Here is a 14,434-nt window from a genome sequence, read left to right as displayed (position 1 = left end):
TGCATATTCTTAGCCATTCAAACAATTTTAATTATTTTTGGAGGATTGTTATGTTTAGAAGAGTGGGGTTTGCAAATTAATCCTGGACACACACAACTGGAGATGGACCTAAAACATACAAACGCAGAATTAGAAGTTTGACATCACTGCGGATGATAGTCCTATTAAGGCTAGTTTACGACTGAGTATTAACAATAAACTGTAGGAACAAATCCCGTCCTTAAGATAGTACTTAAGAATAAACAGTAAGAATAAGTCCTGTCCTTAAAATAGGTACTATTACTCTATGTATACGAGAGTAGTAATTGTTTATGAGTAAGGTCAACTGGTCGTGTGAGACAATCATTAACCACAACTCCTACACTCGTAGTATGCACAGTCATATTTTAAATATAGGACTAATTTTTACTGTTGATTATAAAGGGGATAGTTTCATAAATAATTTTGCTTCTTAATTTTGTATTTTTTTTCTTGCGCTTCTAAATATATTCACGGCAAAATATGGATGATTGTTTATAGTTTTATCATTCTAATAAAGTGTTAATTTAACGGTTACGAGAAACGAAATACCAAATTTACTTTCAATCCAAGCATGAATTTATTAAGAGCATGAAATCGTGTGGTAGAGGCTACCTACAGCTTTGAATTAGGGAGCTGTTTGTAGGCTACACACAATTTGTCGTAAAACTCTATATTTTTTTAGGATATCATTCATAAATAAATAAAAAGTGGTTATACCAAAACTCCGAAATCATATATTTCTAGAATTTTGGTAAAACCACGATTGTTATTGATTTATGAATAATGTCCGCCCTAAAAAATAAAAAGAGCTTTACAATAAAGGCTACAAACGAACGGTTGATTCTAAGATAAACAAAACTTCATGCCCAGGATTAAAATATAAGACAGTCTTTAAGTCTTCTTAAAAACATTAAATAAACACTCAAAATATAAAATTAAAACCATTGATAATATATAACTACAGTTATAATATGAATTCATTTAAAGTAATAAGCGAAATCATTAAATTATATAAAGAAGACATATTATGTAATATGGTCTTTACTGCACTGAAAAGAAAGTTTTTTTTTTGTTTTAGCCACCACAAAATATTTTTATCATTATAAACCCTACGAAATATTCTGTTTTGACAAAACAAATAATTCCGTCGAAATCACGAAATTGCTGCTTGGCGTTACCGCTATTAGAGACAGCAAAATCTTGCTGTATAATTAATAAGTAGTTTTATTGAGAGTACAAAAGTATTTTTTGTCCCGCAAATTATGCATTTGTTTGGATTGTGAATTGTTGATTTTTTACAAGAAACGTTTCATCTCCGTTTACACACACACATACATACTGTATGGCTTCAAAGGAATACGTTACCACTGTTGCAACGTGTCAAGAATACTATTTTTAACGCTGCAAGTTCTATCACATATTTTATTTACTAACGAAGCCCTTGCTTATTAATATGAGAATATGAGATGACAAAGATGTATAGCATTACACAATAAATAAATTTGATTATAATTACAAATATTTACGTGAATGAGAACAAACTATTTTTTTTTTCAATCAGTTTGCAAAATATCTTGTTAAAGATATATTATTTTTACTGTGTGTGCTATACTTTCCCGTGTTCTATGGCATTTAATATAAACTATAAACATAAAAATAAAAGTGTTTTAGCCAACAAAAGTTACGAACTGTTTAAACGACGGTAGACATGACTTAATGGCACACAGAAGCATTACAAATTAAAGTCAGCAGACTACACTACTGGGGCTGAGGGTTGTTTACTTCCACCACGGATAATCATTACAAAGCTGTGTTAATGAAGGAATTAGTCCTTGTATTGGATGTTTTACTCAAATAAACTCAAATAAAAAAAATATCCAATCCAAGGTTACTGTTTAGCTTTAAAAACTATAGCTGTTTAAAGAATACTTAATGCTAGGAGATTGTTAAAATCTTTAAAGTAACTGGCTATGAATAATCGAAACAACCATGATAAAAACTCATCTGCAACGAATTAGCATTCAACGGCATTGTAAAAAGAAAACATGGTTTGATACTCAGATTGGAAAGGGGAGTGCAAACGAAGATGCAATTTTAAGTTCAATTATTAACATGGCAAAGCTAGCACACACCTTCTCCCTAACTTCTTCCTCCATGACTGTTGTAAGTACAACAGTTCTTTCCTTCTGTGCTTGTTTTCCTCAGATTTGCCTCAGCGCTCGGTGGAAGATATTGTCAGTTCTTGCGCTTTTATTGTAGCAACTTTTTCAAAATGTTAATTAAAAAAAACTGTTCACGTTAATATAAGCTATTTAAAATTTTTAATATTTTTTATTTTATTGTGAAGTTTCCAAAATTGTAGAGTCGCGCTCGTTGTAGAGTCGCGCTCGCTGAAAATTCGCGCTCGCGTAGCGATGGTTGTTGGTTCGACGCACAACCGCTGGTATGAATACTCACTTCATTAGCTCTGATGCAGGGTGGTAGTGGCTCGAAGCCAACTGAAGTTGTAAACTCTTTTGTGCAGTCTCATACTGAAAGTTACCAAAACATTTTCTTGTATGAATCTACAAAGAGAACAGTGCAAATTGTATATAATACGTATAGGTAGCTACAAATATTTTTTTTAACTGAAAAAGCAAGTGTTGTTCACGGTATTTTTTTTATAATATGGAACAAAAATATTCATGTAAAATTACAGATATCTGTAAATTTGTACATTTGCATGAAAACAACTGTGTCGCTACAAAATAGTGTTCGCGGTAATGCTGGGTTCGGATCCTTACCCGGGCATTCATGCTTTGTGTTGTCCCATTTCTTCCGATAGTTGATGTTATTTGTAAACCGTTCACTTCCAAAGCATCGCACGGTGTTTGTTTACGAACAAGTGAAGTTGTTTAACTGTGGTCTCCTGGGTCAAGCAATTACTGCAAAAATAAGGACAGGAAATCTGGTTCGCTCAGTCGTCCATGATTTTTAAAAAAAAATTACGCTTGATTGAAAAATCAATTAAAATATTAAATTATGCGTCAATACTCGGGATTATCTCGAAAAACTTATTTAATTATGCAAAAATAACAAAGTTACAATATCTGTCATTACACATTTTTTCTTGGCAACTGGTTTCCAAAGAAATCTTTTGTAAAAGGCACAGAATTTTTTTGCTCCTGTGTGTGGTAGAAGTACGTAACATTTAAAATCAACTGTTATTGACATGTTCACCGCGAGTTTATGTAAGCTATTCGTATGTGTTATCCACTCCTAAGGTTTACTGTATGAAAACCAGCATGAACCAGCTATGCGTGCTTATGTCCAAAATACTGTTTGAAACTAAACAAATGTTATACTCTCCTAAACCCAAATTATTATAAACACGAAGTTAGAGCAAAAATTAAGTAGCTGTGTCCCACTGCACTGCGTTAGAAAAGGTTCAAATAAATTATTTTTGGCAGGAATTTCCTTGTAAAATGTGCACATAGCTATGTTTTTACTGTGGATAATATTATAGGTCCTGGGCCTTAAACGTGCATGACTGCTCGACGTAACACTCTACTTTTGACTTTCAGATGAGAACTTAATTTTAATACCTATGCTAAAGGCATAAGCTTATATCGAATTCATCTCTATTAATCATCACTGTATGGGTTTGTAAGTAGGTAATATATGTAAGCACAAAAAATAACAAAAATTTAATCGCACAGGTTGGAGATGATCTCTGATCTACATATGTTATCGGTTTTTGGTAGATATTCATAATAAGTAGTATCTAGACTATTCTGAAGTGGCTTGGGCGCGTCTCTTTAAAATTAAGACAATTAACTAAGCATTAGTCTTCCTTTTTAAGTAGACTATGTGTCGTGATAGCAAATATCTACTTAAAATCATCAATAGTCTACTTCATCAGTATCTACACATAATTTTTTATTTGTACTTTAACAACGGATTCCTTTGTAAACCAGTTGCCAAGAAATAGGTAATTTACCGACTACAAGTAATATATTGTAAATTTGTACAGAACGTTGCGATGGATAAGCTTGCATATATTTTTTGAAATTCATTTTTGGAAACAATAGATACTGATAAGCTATTTCTAGTCACGCTTACGAAAATTGGCGCATAATTTTAAATTTTGATTTATATATCGTACGAGCATAGATTAAAACAAATTCCAATATTGAATAATTGAATTGAATTTTGTTGGGCTTATTTATGTGCGCAGATAATACTGGAAAACGATTCAGAGAACTAATGTAGGTACTGGGTCAAACACAAAGCATAAATGCCCGGGTAAGAATCCGAACCCAGTATTACTGAATTTTTTTTTTTTTAGTGAGACAATCGCTTTCATATAATTGTACAAATTTATAAATACATGTGACTATAAGCCTACACGATTACTTCAGTTCCATTTACAAAAATAATTTTTGTGTAACAGAAAATAATTTCCAACTTTTGACGAGTCTTAGGTATGCGTTTCAATAAATTGCGAATGTTTTATTTTTTATTTTAATCTCGAAGTATGATTCTTATAGAAATTTTTCGTATAAATAGCCTACATAAAATTATCAAGATTTTCTTTAAATAGAAATTCTGCACTTGCCTTGTTTGTAATTACGATTTAACTTCAAGCAAAAATCATAAACCTAACTCAAAATATTAATTTGAGAAAATATACCTGAAAAATATATTTCAGTGCATCAGTGTTTTATATCTGAAATCTAGCCAAACGTTTTGAAATGACATTGTTATATGTAGGTCAAAGCATGAACTTAAATGCCACTAAATTCAATTAGAACTCAAATTTTAAACATTTGGTTTAATAGGCTTTATTTCTATTCGTTTTAATATTCTTTCAGGCAAAGAAGGATAGATATAACTTATGTGATGCAGTTACAAAATGTAAACTAAAAAATCTTTTTTGAACAGTACGTACAAGTAAAGTACATATATCTTGTAATTTTTCAACATACGTCTTTTCTGTTAACTATAAGTTTGTCATAAATTTCGAAACTACGTTAGGCTACCTATACTTATATACGTATTCAGAAACCACATGATTACCAATAAATCACCCGAAGTCTACAAAAATTTGTGTTATGAAATATGATACATTGTTTTCATTTCATAGTGCTGCAAAATTAGCAGCTGTTGCTCTAAGGAATAATTATTTCTCTAAAGAATAGTTTGAAATGTAGCAACAACGCAACGTTTCAAATGTGTAATTGCGGCCATAATATGGGCCTAAAATTTGATTTGCACGTTTGAAGTCCTTAAGGCCAGATGATGTGTTTGGTTAACGTGGCTGATATACCTATATAATTTTTCTAATATGCTGTATTAGAAACAAGTCATAAGTCACAGCGCCTAAATACTGAACCGTCGGTTATTCATCAAATCAAATGCCAAATTGTTTGAAGCACGTTTCACAAAGTATAGTGATTACCACTTTGTCTTATTGATCTGTAGTCTTGAAAAGAAATTTTCTAGTGAGAATTTTTTCGTCTTTAGAACTTTCCTATAGTGTACGAAACAGTTACGCTAAAAAATAAATGTTGAAGTAGTAGGCCTACACGGAATAAATAAATCTAATAGATAAACAAAAAATTGCACTGATGATCTACTAAAAATACTCTCATAATAATTATATTTTAATATAGGTTTAAAATACATACTTTTAAATAAATTTTCTTCCGGCTCTGGATGAACCCGAAAGTTGTAAGCTGTGGTGTCCACCAACATTAATAAGTGGAGAATATATTATTTTGTGAGATTGACGCATGAAGACATACCTACCTATACTAGTGCAATGACTCTTCGTCCCTGAAGGCCTAACTTCGCAAAGCGCTGAACTGGAGTGTAATATCTTCATTTTTGTATTTAATACAGGATTTTAAGAGGTTGCGAAAGCTGCAAAAATAAGCCCACGAGAGTTGGCGAACAGTAGCCTACTACAGAATATATGTTTCACCGGAAACACCAGATTGGCTCAGATGTAGAATATGTGTGCCAGTTTAATTTTCACGAAGTAGTAGCTATCATTTTAGATAATAATGATAAAGATCCAAAACACCTAAAAACCTAAGATAGCATAACACCAGGCCATTTATTTTTCAAATATAAATAAGGCAGGAACTATTGAAGTCAATATTTGGGAAAGGTTTAGAGCAAGCATTAAAACAGCTTATCGGTTGCATGGTAAAACGACAAAATATTGGATAAAACTGAAATTGTATTCATAAAAGGAAATCTTATCCGAAATGTTAATAATACGGTAATAAAGCGCTCATAATTCAAGTGAAAAATTATAACTAGTCAAACTAATTAAATGGGAAGACTCTGCAGTTTTTCCTATCGAGGAATTCCATAGCAAAATCCAGCGCTGGGTCCGTATAGCCTACTATATAGTCCCTTATAGGAAGAGACCGAAAAAATTCGCGGTTTCAATGACCTCCAGGATAAACTCCAATATCCTCTACACACTCGGGCAAATGCCAACTGTTCATTGGCTGCTGACTTGTGAGTCGTCTCGACTGGGTGGTCTGTGATTCGACACTTCTATGAGTGAGGGTCTCTAATTGGCCCTCATTCCTCCAGATTAACAGAGAACCAGTGGCAGAAGCAGCGCTAAGGTATAATTATTTGAATTTTAGCATAGCACGAAATAAACCCGCGAAATTTTCAGGTCTCTACTTATAGGCATCGTCACTAAAATTTAAGAAAAGGCATATGGAGATATAATAAAATTCAGTAGTTTTTTTTTACATTGTCCAAGGGATTCGGAATTACGTTCCAATGTGTGTGTAAAGTTGTTCTGTCAGTCGGCGGACAAGACTGTAAGACACAAGGACTGTAACGTCACTCACCTGTGGCGCCGCGAGTGGCCGTCTCTAGAACTGCCTCCCCCGCCGGGCAGAGCTAATTAGCGGCGCGCGCGGGTTCACTCGGACAAAGGGGTGTGCCGCCGAACAAGAGGTTCGTGGACGACTGAGGGTGGCTCTGTGGCGGGACCGGCCGTGGCTCGTCGCTCCACCCCCCTCCACTCCTCCTCCTGCCCCTCTCCCCTCCCCCAATCACCGAGCAAACGGTAGGCGCGAGACATTGGAAAAGGGAGGAGGGGAGGCCGCCTCTCCTAGGAAAGCCACGCCCAGCCGGGAGCCGATTGGTCGCGCACCGCCCCGGGTGGGTGGGGCCCCACATGCAGCCGACCAATGGCGGGACGCCTCTCCCCCCCTCTTTCCCTGAAGTTGAAAAAAAAAAAAAGGAAGGGGGAGTTGGGGAGGGGGTTATTCCCAGATCTCTTCCCGGAGATACCGGCTATTCAGTGAACGCCGCGGCTCCAAGACTGCACAAGAGGTTTGTCTCGCACCCGGAGACCGGAAACAGTTCGAGGATTCATTCCGCGTCAGGCTGAAATTCAAATACCTATACCCTTGGTGCTGTTTATGCTATTTAGAACTCAAAAATATAGTTTTTAATTTTTTTTGTCTTTTTTTATCTGTTTGTTTATCTATTCGTTCCAGCATCAATTGAAAACCAGATGACGAATTTTGATGAATATTTTTTTTCATTAGTAAGGGAGTGAAAAAAGGTAAATATGATTTTAAGATATTTAATTATATATCCGAATATAATGAAGCATAAGAAAAATATGTTGGGTACCAATAACAAACATACGAAAACTACCAACCCAATTTTAACATTTTGCTAAATTCAACCCCTTAGGGGTGAAATAGGGGTAAATTCGGTTTTAAGATAGATATCACTTAATCTAATCCACTAAGAGGAAATACATTAGGTTCAAATAATAAACATACGAAAATAACAACCAAAAAATTACCATTTTAAAGAAATTAATCCCCTAAAGAGTGAAAAAAGGGTTTATATGGTTTGAAGATAAGTAATTACTAGGGACCGGAAAAATTCGCGGGTTCAATGACCTCCAGGATGAACTCCATTGTTCTACGTACACTCGGTCAAATGCCACCCACTCATTGGCTGCTGTCTTGTGAGACGTCCCAACGTAGCAGCCTGTGATTCGATACAGCTTCGGTTGGGTGTTTCTCATTGGCCCAGAGTCATCCAGGTGAGTTGTGAGCCAATAGCAGAGGCAGCACTGAGGTATAACTATATGTATTTTAGCCTATCGCGAAATGAATTCGCGAATTTTTCCGGTCTGTAGTAATTACACCACCTAATATAATCAAGCATAAAATAAGTATTTGGCATCAGTAATTAACATACGAAAAATCGCAACCACTATGTTACCATTTTACGAAAATCAACCCCTCAGGGGGGTAAAAAGGTTAAGTACCTATGGGTTTAAAACGAAAAATTAACATTTCCGATTCTGTAAGAACTAGGGGTTAGAAAATAAGAAAGAACAACTTGCATGTAGAATTACATAGAGTATTTTTTTTTTGTTTGTTATAGAACTTCATCTTTCAAGGGGGTTAAAAGGAGGCAAGTTTTAAGTTTTTTTTAAAAATATGTGATCTCTGAAAAGAATGAATATATACGTACCTTTGGTATGATAAGGACATTATTTTTCCACCTTGAGAGATCTTGGCCCGAGCGGGTAAAAGGAATAAGTTTGGTTTTAAAAAAAAATGCATAGATACTTCCGAATCGACTAGATCTAAAGGTAAGAAACTACATGCGAATGAACTACAAGAATAACTCATAGAGTTATTAATTAGTTTTTTCCTTCCAATTTTCTGGAACTCTTAATTATATGGGCGCTGAGTTCACGTACTTTGAACACTAATAAACAATAATAATTATGTTATGTATTACATTCAAAAATGTGTTGAGTCTACAGCAAAGATAATTTTCATGTACTTATGTGTTTACCTTGTTTACAAATAAACACAGAACTCAGCTGTCGGTATCCAGCGTATTTTTCATAGAGATCCAGTTATCTGAAATAACGAAGAACTGTGCATCCTCCTACATGCATCAACACTTACCATTACAAGTGTTCTGCATTGCGTTTGGCATAGACTCAGGCTATAGGTAATAATGTATGTATTGCTATCACACGTACTGATTTTCTTAGTTATCTCAGTAGCCATAGCTGTGCGGTGAGCAGCCAGTTTGACAGCTATGGTACACAGGTTGCCTAGCCCCTAGGCTATTTACCCTCCTTCACGGACACGGAAATTTCGCAGATTCTTTTGCTCAAAAGGTAGACTGCAAACATTTGTACCTTTGTGTTGCTTTTGATGATAGCAGTGGTCACCCAGATCATTCCGACCTCTCAATGCAGGAAAGTCCGCTGTACGGTATCAACAAATAGGAAAACTCAAGCGGGTAGAGAATAAATAGATAGGAATATGAATTTCAACCCGACGCCAAATGGATCCACTTCATTTCCGGATCTATTCACTGTTAGAAATTACGGTAAATTTACGGAATTTTTTGACGTGACAACGTCTAATAAATCGATGAACGCCGGCTGCACGCACGAAAAAGTGTCCCGTTACGCACATTGTCCCGTTACGATGTGTCCCGTTACTCTCATTGTACGCTTGCGCCGCATCTATATCTCTCTTCCACTCGATTGAAACAACCATCGATTTGACTTTTTCGAGGCACATTAAACTTGAAACACTCCCATTCGTTTCCTACTTTTCCTATCATCGTCCTATCCTTAACAGAATAACGCAGATTGGAAGAAGTTAAATAGAAAACATGTATAAACGTTATAGTTAAAATAATCTCTTCGTTAAAGTAAGAAACATATTTGAATTAATGAGTGCAAATAAAAGTAAATTTATCAATTAAATTGTAGATTTCATTTCACTCCTTCTTTGTATCCATACAAAATAGTGTTAATATAATAAAAATTATTCAATTTTATTCATAAAAGTATGCAATCATTTCTTCAATGTTATGTTATGACGTTGTCACGTTAAACTATCGTCCGTAAACCGACTTTACAGACAACCAATTTTTTAAAGAAGAAATAGCTCGAAATAAACGAAATAACTGTATTTTCGTAGAAACTACGCTGAGTTGCGACTTCCGAGTTATGTTTTACATTGTAAACAAGATAAACACACATGCGGGAGAGAGAAAAAAAAGGTCTTTGGTTAGACGTAAAAAGTTTTTTTTATGCTTTGTTACTATTAGGTATAAGATTATTATTACAATTCCACAAGAAATTTAAGTAGGCTGTAAAACAATTAGAACATGTTTATTTATTATCAGTCACCTACACATCAACTGTAGGACAACTTTTGATTCCTATTTTATGAGTGGGATATTATTTTAATTTTTACATAATTTTTTTTACTTTTAATATACTATTTAACGAATGCACAAAAAGTATAATAAACAAACAGTGATGAAGTACAAAAATTTATCCATATTTTTGTTAACTAAGTGATGGTAATAGTTTTTATACTCCATACATATAGTGCAAAGAATGTAAAGTTTTCCTCACAAGACTTAAAATCCACACCAAGCCAATTCAGCGTCATATAAGCAAGAAGAACACTGCAAATCTACGAGGTACAGAAGAGAGATGCAAATACGCCACAGGACATCGCTGGTGTGACGCCACGAAGTGTAACTGAACACTGACTCAAATGTAATTATTTACAACAGCGAGGTAACGAAGGGGGTCATATTGGAGTACGAAAAAAGTTTTTGTTGCATCCACTAATGTCCAGGTACCAATTAAATATGTCTCGCTCCAGGTTAGTTTCCCTTTTAAGACTGCTTTAAGGTAACTTAGTTAAACCTTGGATGTTGAACGAAAGATGTTAATTTTTGATGTATAACGTCTTAGCTCTCGGAATACGTAAACAGAACGGAAGTCGCATGGAATGGAAATGTGTAATAACGGTGGTGCTATCTGTGGCAGATGGCGTAAACCAAATTTCACAAAGCACAAAGTTCACTTTATAGTACTAACTGTTTATTCCTTGTCGAAAATCATGTCCAAAACAGAGGTTTAGTTTTTTTTTTCAAGTGTTCTTCGCGTTTACCGGAGCCGTTTCATTACATAGTTTAATAAACGCTCTGCAAATTGAATGATTCGATAGTCGACGTAGTTGCTCCGGCAGCGAATATCTAGCGGCGGATGCGGAAACTACAGGGACGTGTAATTTGTGTCGAGAAATGTAGTTGAAAAAACAATCTTCGCATATTTATCACGGTCGGCATTATTTTTTTAAAGAATTCTCCGTTGAATTTCGTGTCCAAGTTTCGTATGATATGTGTATTTTCAACATGAGAACACGTGAATTTGCTTGTTACCGAGGTTGTATGTTACACATCACTGGCAAGTACTGAAATACTCACATTTTATTTTTTTCATTATTGTCTGCTCTAGGTTACCATTTAAGAAACTGAAGATAAGTAAACAACTTCCAAATATATATTAGTGATTTAAATGCAATTTTTTTTATTTCATGGCTAAAACAATTTTTTTAAAATAAAATTCCCTTACATAATCTTTAAAACCGTATAGAAAAAAAGTATTTATTACTTTATGCTTACTTCCAATAATTAAAGTGATAAGGACTTGTGGTAGCAAGTTGCACTGTAACAAAATACTTGACTGGATACTTTTTACTTCACCTCTTACTTACTACTGGTGGACGTGTAGCATAAATATTTCACTCGTACAGTAATAGAATAGTTCCTTGCACGTATACTTACTGCGCACGCACCAGAATATCGCTCTGGCGCGGAGGGAAATGAACCAACCTCCTGCTGCGACATGTTCGCCTGATACCAGAGCGAAGTGGCAGCGGTTTGTTGCCGCGAGCCACGTCAATAAACGGGTGTACCGGAAATTAATTCACGTTCCTGGCCACACTGCACCCTAGGATTCGTCGTGTGAAAGCATGATGTACACCCGGTGACGAAAGAGCGAGTTAAGCCCGGCGTCGAAAAGCGACCGTCGCCATTTTAAATTTTAGCTGGCGATGCCCAAGTAACAGAAAGTATCAGGCGCTTATAAGCAGGTGTGAAGGTAGCTTGCAAGCGGACGGCCTGGCTACCTCCTTGCTGGTCATGACTGCCTGATACTTGCGGTGTCCTAACTGTGAGCTGCTGAGCTGAGCTTTTTCGGTCATCCTAAAAAAAAAGTAAGTGATGGATGTGGCATTTTGAAATTGAAAGAAATGTGCTAAATAAATGGTGCGTCTGTCACCTGTCTTCCTACAAACTGGAGCTGAGGGTTGGCGTACCAATTTTGGTGATACGTATGTGAAAGGTGCTGGCGAACGGACTTTATTTTATTCTCATCGGAGTAGCTAGTTTGTGTTTGTTGATTCCTCTTACATCCCAATAATTCCCAGTAATTTGCCATTACAATTTAAGAGGCTGCAATTCCCACTAAAGTTAGCACAGTGTGTCACAGCCAAAAAATTGAAAGTGACAGAAATTCATTTGTACACTCCCTGCTTCTCGCCTGGTCAGCTGTACGTTCAAGAGTATCGATCGAGTGCCCAAAACTTATTTAAACACACTGGAGGAAAATAATAATTCATATAATGTTATCTACATAAATATAATTAATTGCATTAATTTATGAAGATCAAGAAACAATATACATTCTGTGACTCTACCATGGCAATGTAGCACAAAACTTACATACAGTACAAATCAGACTCATCTATCTTATTTCCCTCTGGATCCAATTCTGAAGTCCACACAAAGTCGTGGGTAAAAAATAATTAGGTGATGACTTTATTTAGATAAAATCATTCCTAAACTGTTTTGTTTAAATTAATTCTTTTATACACCTGACAATTTAATGTCCATTTCTTTAGAAAAAAATGTTTGGTATAAAAAGTGAATATTCAATGGTATAAATAACATACTTTTCTTACAATGGTAAAATATCAGTAATACCCTGAAATTACACAACGTGAAGCTGCAGGTTATTAGCTAGTATGTATGTATTAATTCTTTCATTAGTGCCGATCTATGGATTAATAAAAATTTTTGTCTAATATGTTTAACTTCCAAGCAATATTAGTAGAAAATGGCCTACAATTGAATTTAAAAACATAAATGTTTTAAAGAAAATATTGTTATTTGTTTATACTTTCTCAGTGGATATAAGAGAAACAAAAATTTCATGAAAATTTTCAGTTTCTTACTGCCTGAAGGAAAACTGTACTGGTCATAGCAGTTGCTATCGTCTTTAGTGTCGAAGTGAAATAAGGATGATGGTAAATTGGATGAGGAAAATGACTTTAACTTTTAACATCGAAGAATTTCTGCCCCCTACTACCAATAACACTTTGACTGAGAATGTTTTATGTTGATATTTTTTTAATGTTTGATCATTATTTTGTACTCATCTTTCATCTATAGTGTATAGTAATTTTAGTCATTTATTTTGTTTGTTCTTTAATATTAATATTGATTTGGATTAGGTTCTACAAAGCTCAATATAGTGTGTTTTATTATTTGTTTCACTGTAATTTACTTAATCACTTAAAATTAACATATGTATTAATCACATTTTGTCAAATTCTAAAGAATATTATGTGTAGTAAGACTGTAACATTCTAGAACATTTTAGGTTCCAAAAAAGTAAAAAAAGAAGGAAGACACAGGCAACACTCCGTCACCAGCAAGTTATATTTCACACCTCAAATTATTGGCAAAACCAGCACGTCAGCGCATGACTGTGCAACAATGAACCAGAACTTTCACTGGGTGCTGCCTCGCCAGCCAATCAGAGCGAGCCTTGAGGTGGTGTGAAGTGTCTTCCCAGATTTTCAGAGAAAAACATTTTTCCAGTATTTCTCCTTATATGGTCATTTTTGTGGATCTATGTTGTGATTGGTTGTCTCTCCTTTGTTGTCACCTTTGTAAGGGAAGACAACTTCGTTCTGCCTTGAACTCTTTCATTTTTAATGCAACCACATAATAAACTTTTATTCTAAGGTAATAATTTATCTTTGATGTTGGCAACTAAACAAAATTAAAAATGAAACTTCAGAATCATCATATATAAACATAAACTTTTCAAGTGATTAAAGTGTCTTGTTACAACTCTGGGTTGCTTAGCCGGGTCAACCTGGAATGTGACAAACTGTGTACTAAATAAAAACATGCAGGAGGCTTTGTGGTCAGGGCTCAAACCTGTGCTTTGCCAAGTACAATTTTAAAATGGCAAAATAAGCAAATTAATGAGATCAGGGGAAATGGGTTTGAATCCCAGTGGATGCAGTTTCTTCTGTGCCGCCTGCTAGGCACACACTACGCCAGTGTTGATAATTTAATTTCTGCAGTGTAGAATAGGTAGGTGTAGGATTGGTTGTTGTATTTTTCCAAGTTCATGATGCTGTGGATGCGAGAATGTATAATGGTTGTGACAATTACAAAGCTCGGCCTGCCAGCGAGCCAATGAAACGCAATGTGGACCTCGGCAATTGAAAGACAACTC

At 35.1% G+C, this 14,434-nt stretch overlaps 1 protein-coding gene across 2 annotated transcripts in view; it reads right to left on the bottom strand.

Annotated features, from left to right (window-relative positions):
* Window positions 1–7,002, bottom strand: part of LOC134537540 (single-minded homolog 2) — a 146,168-nt gene extending 139,166 nt beyond the window's left edge. For both annotated transcript variants that reach the window (XM_063378094.1, XM_063378095.1), the window contains exon 1: window positions 6,882–7,002. The gene's annotated coding sequence lies outside the window, so the exon portion shown is untranslated. The remainder of the gene's footprint in view (window positions 1–6,881) is intronic.
* Window positions 7,003–14,434: the final 7,432 nt, after the last annotated feature.

Source organism: Bacillus rossius, chromosome 12 (genome assembly GCF_032445375.1).
Source record: "Bacillus rossius redtenbacheri isolate Brsri chromosome 12, Brsri_v3, whole genome shotgun sequence".
Taxonomy (NCBI): domain Eukaryota; kingdom Metazoa; phylum Arthropoda; class Insecta; order Phasmatodea; family Bacillidae; genus Bacillus; species Bacillus rossius.
This window is presented reverse-complemented; position numbering and strand designations above follow the sequence as displayed.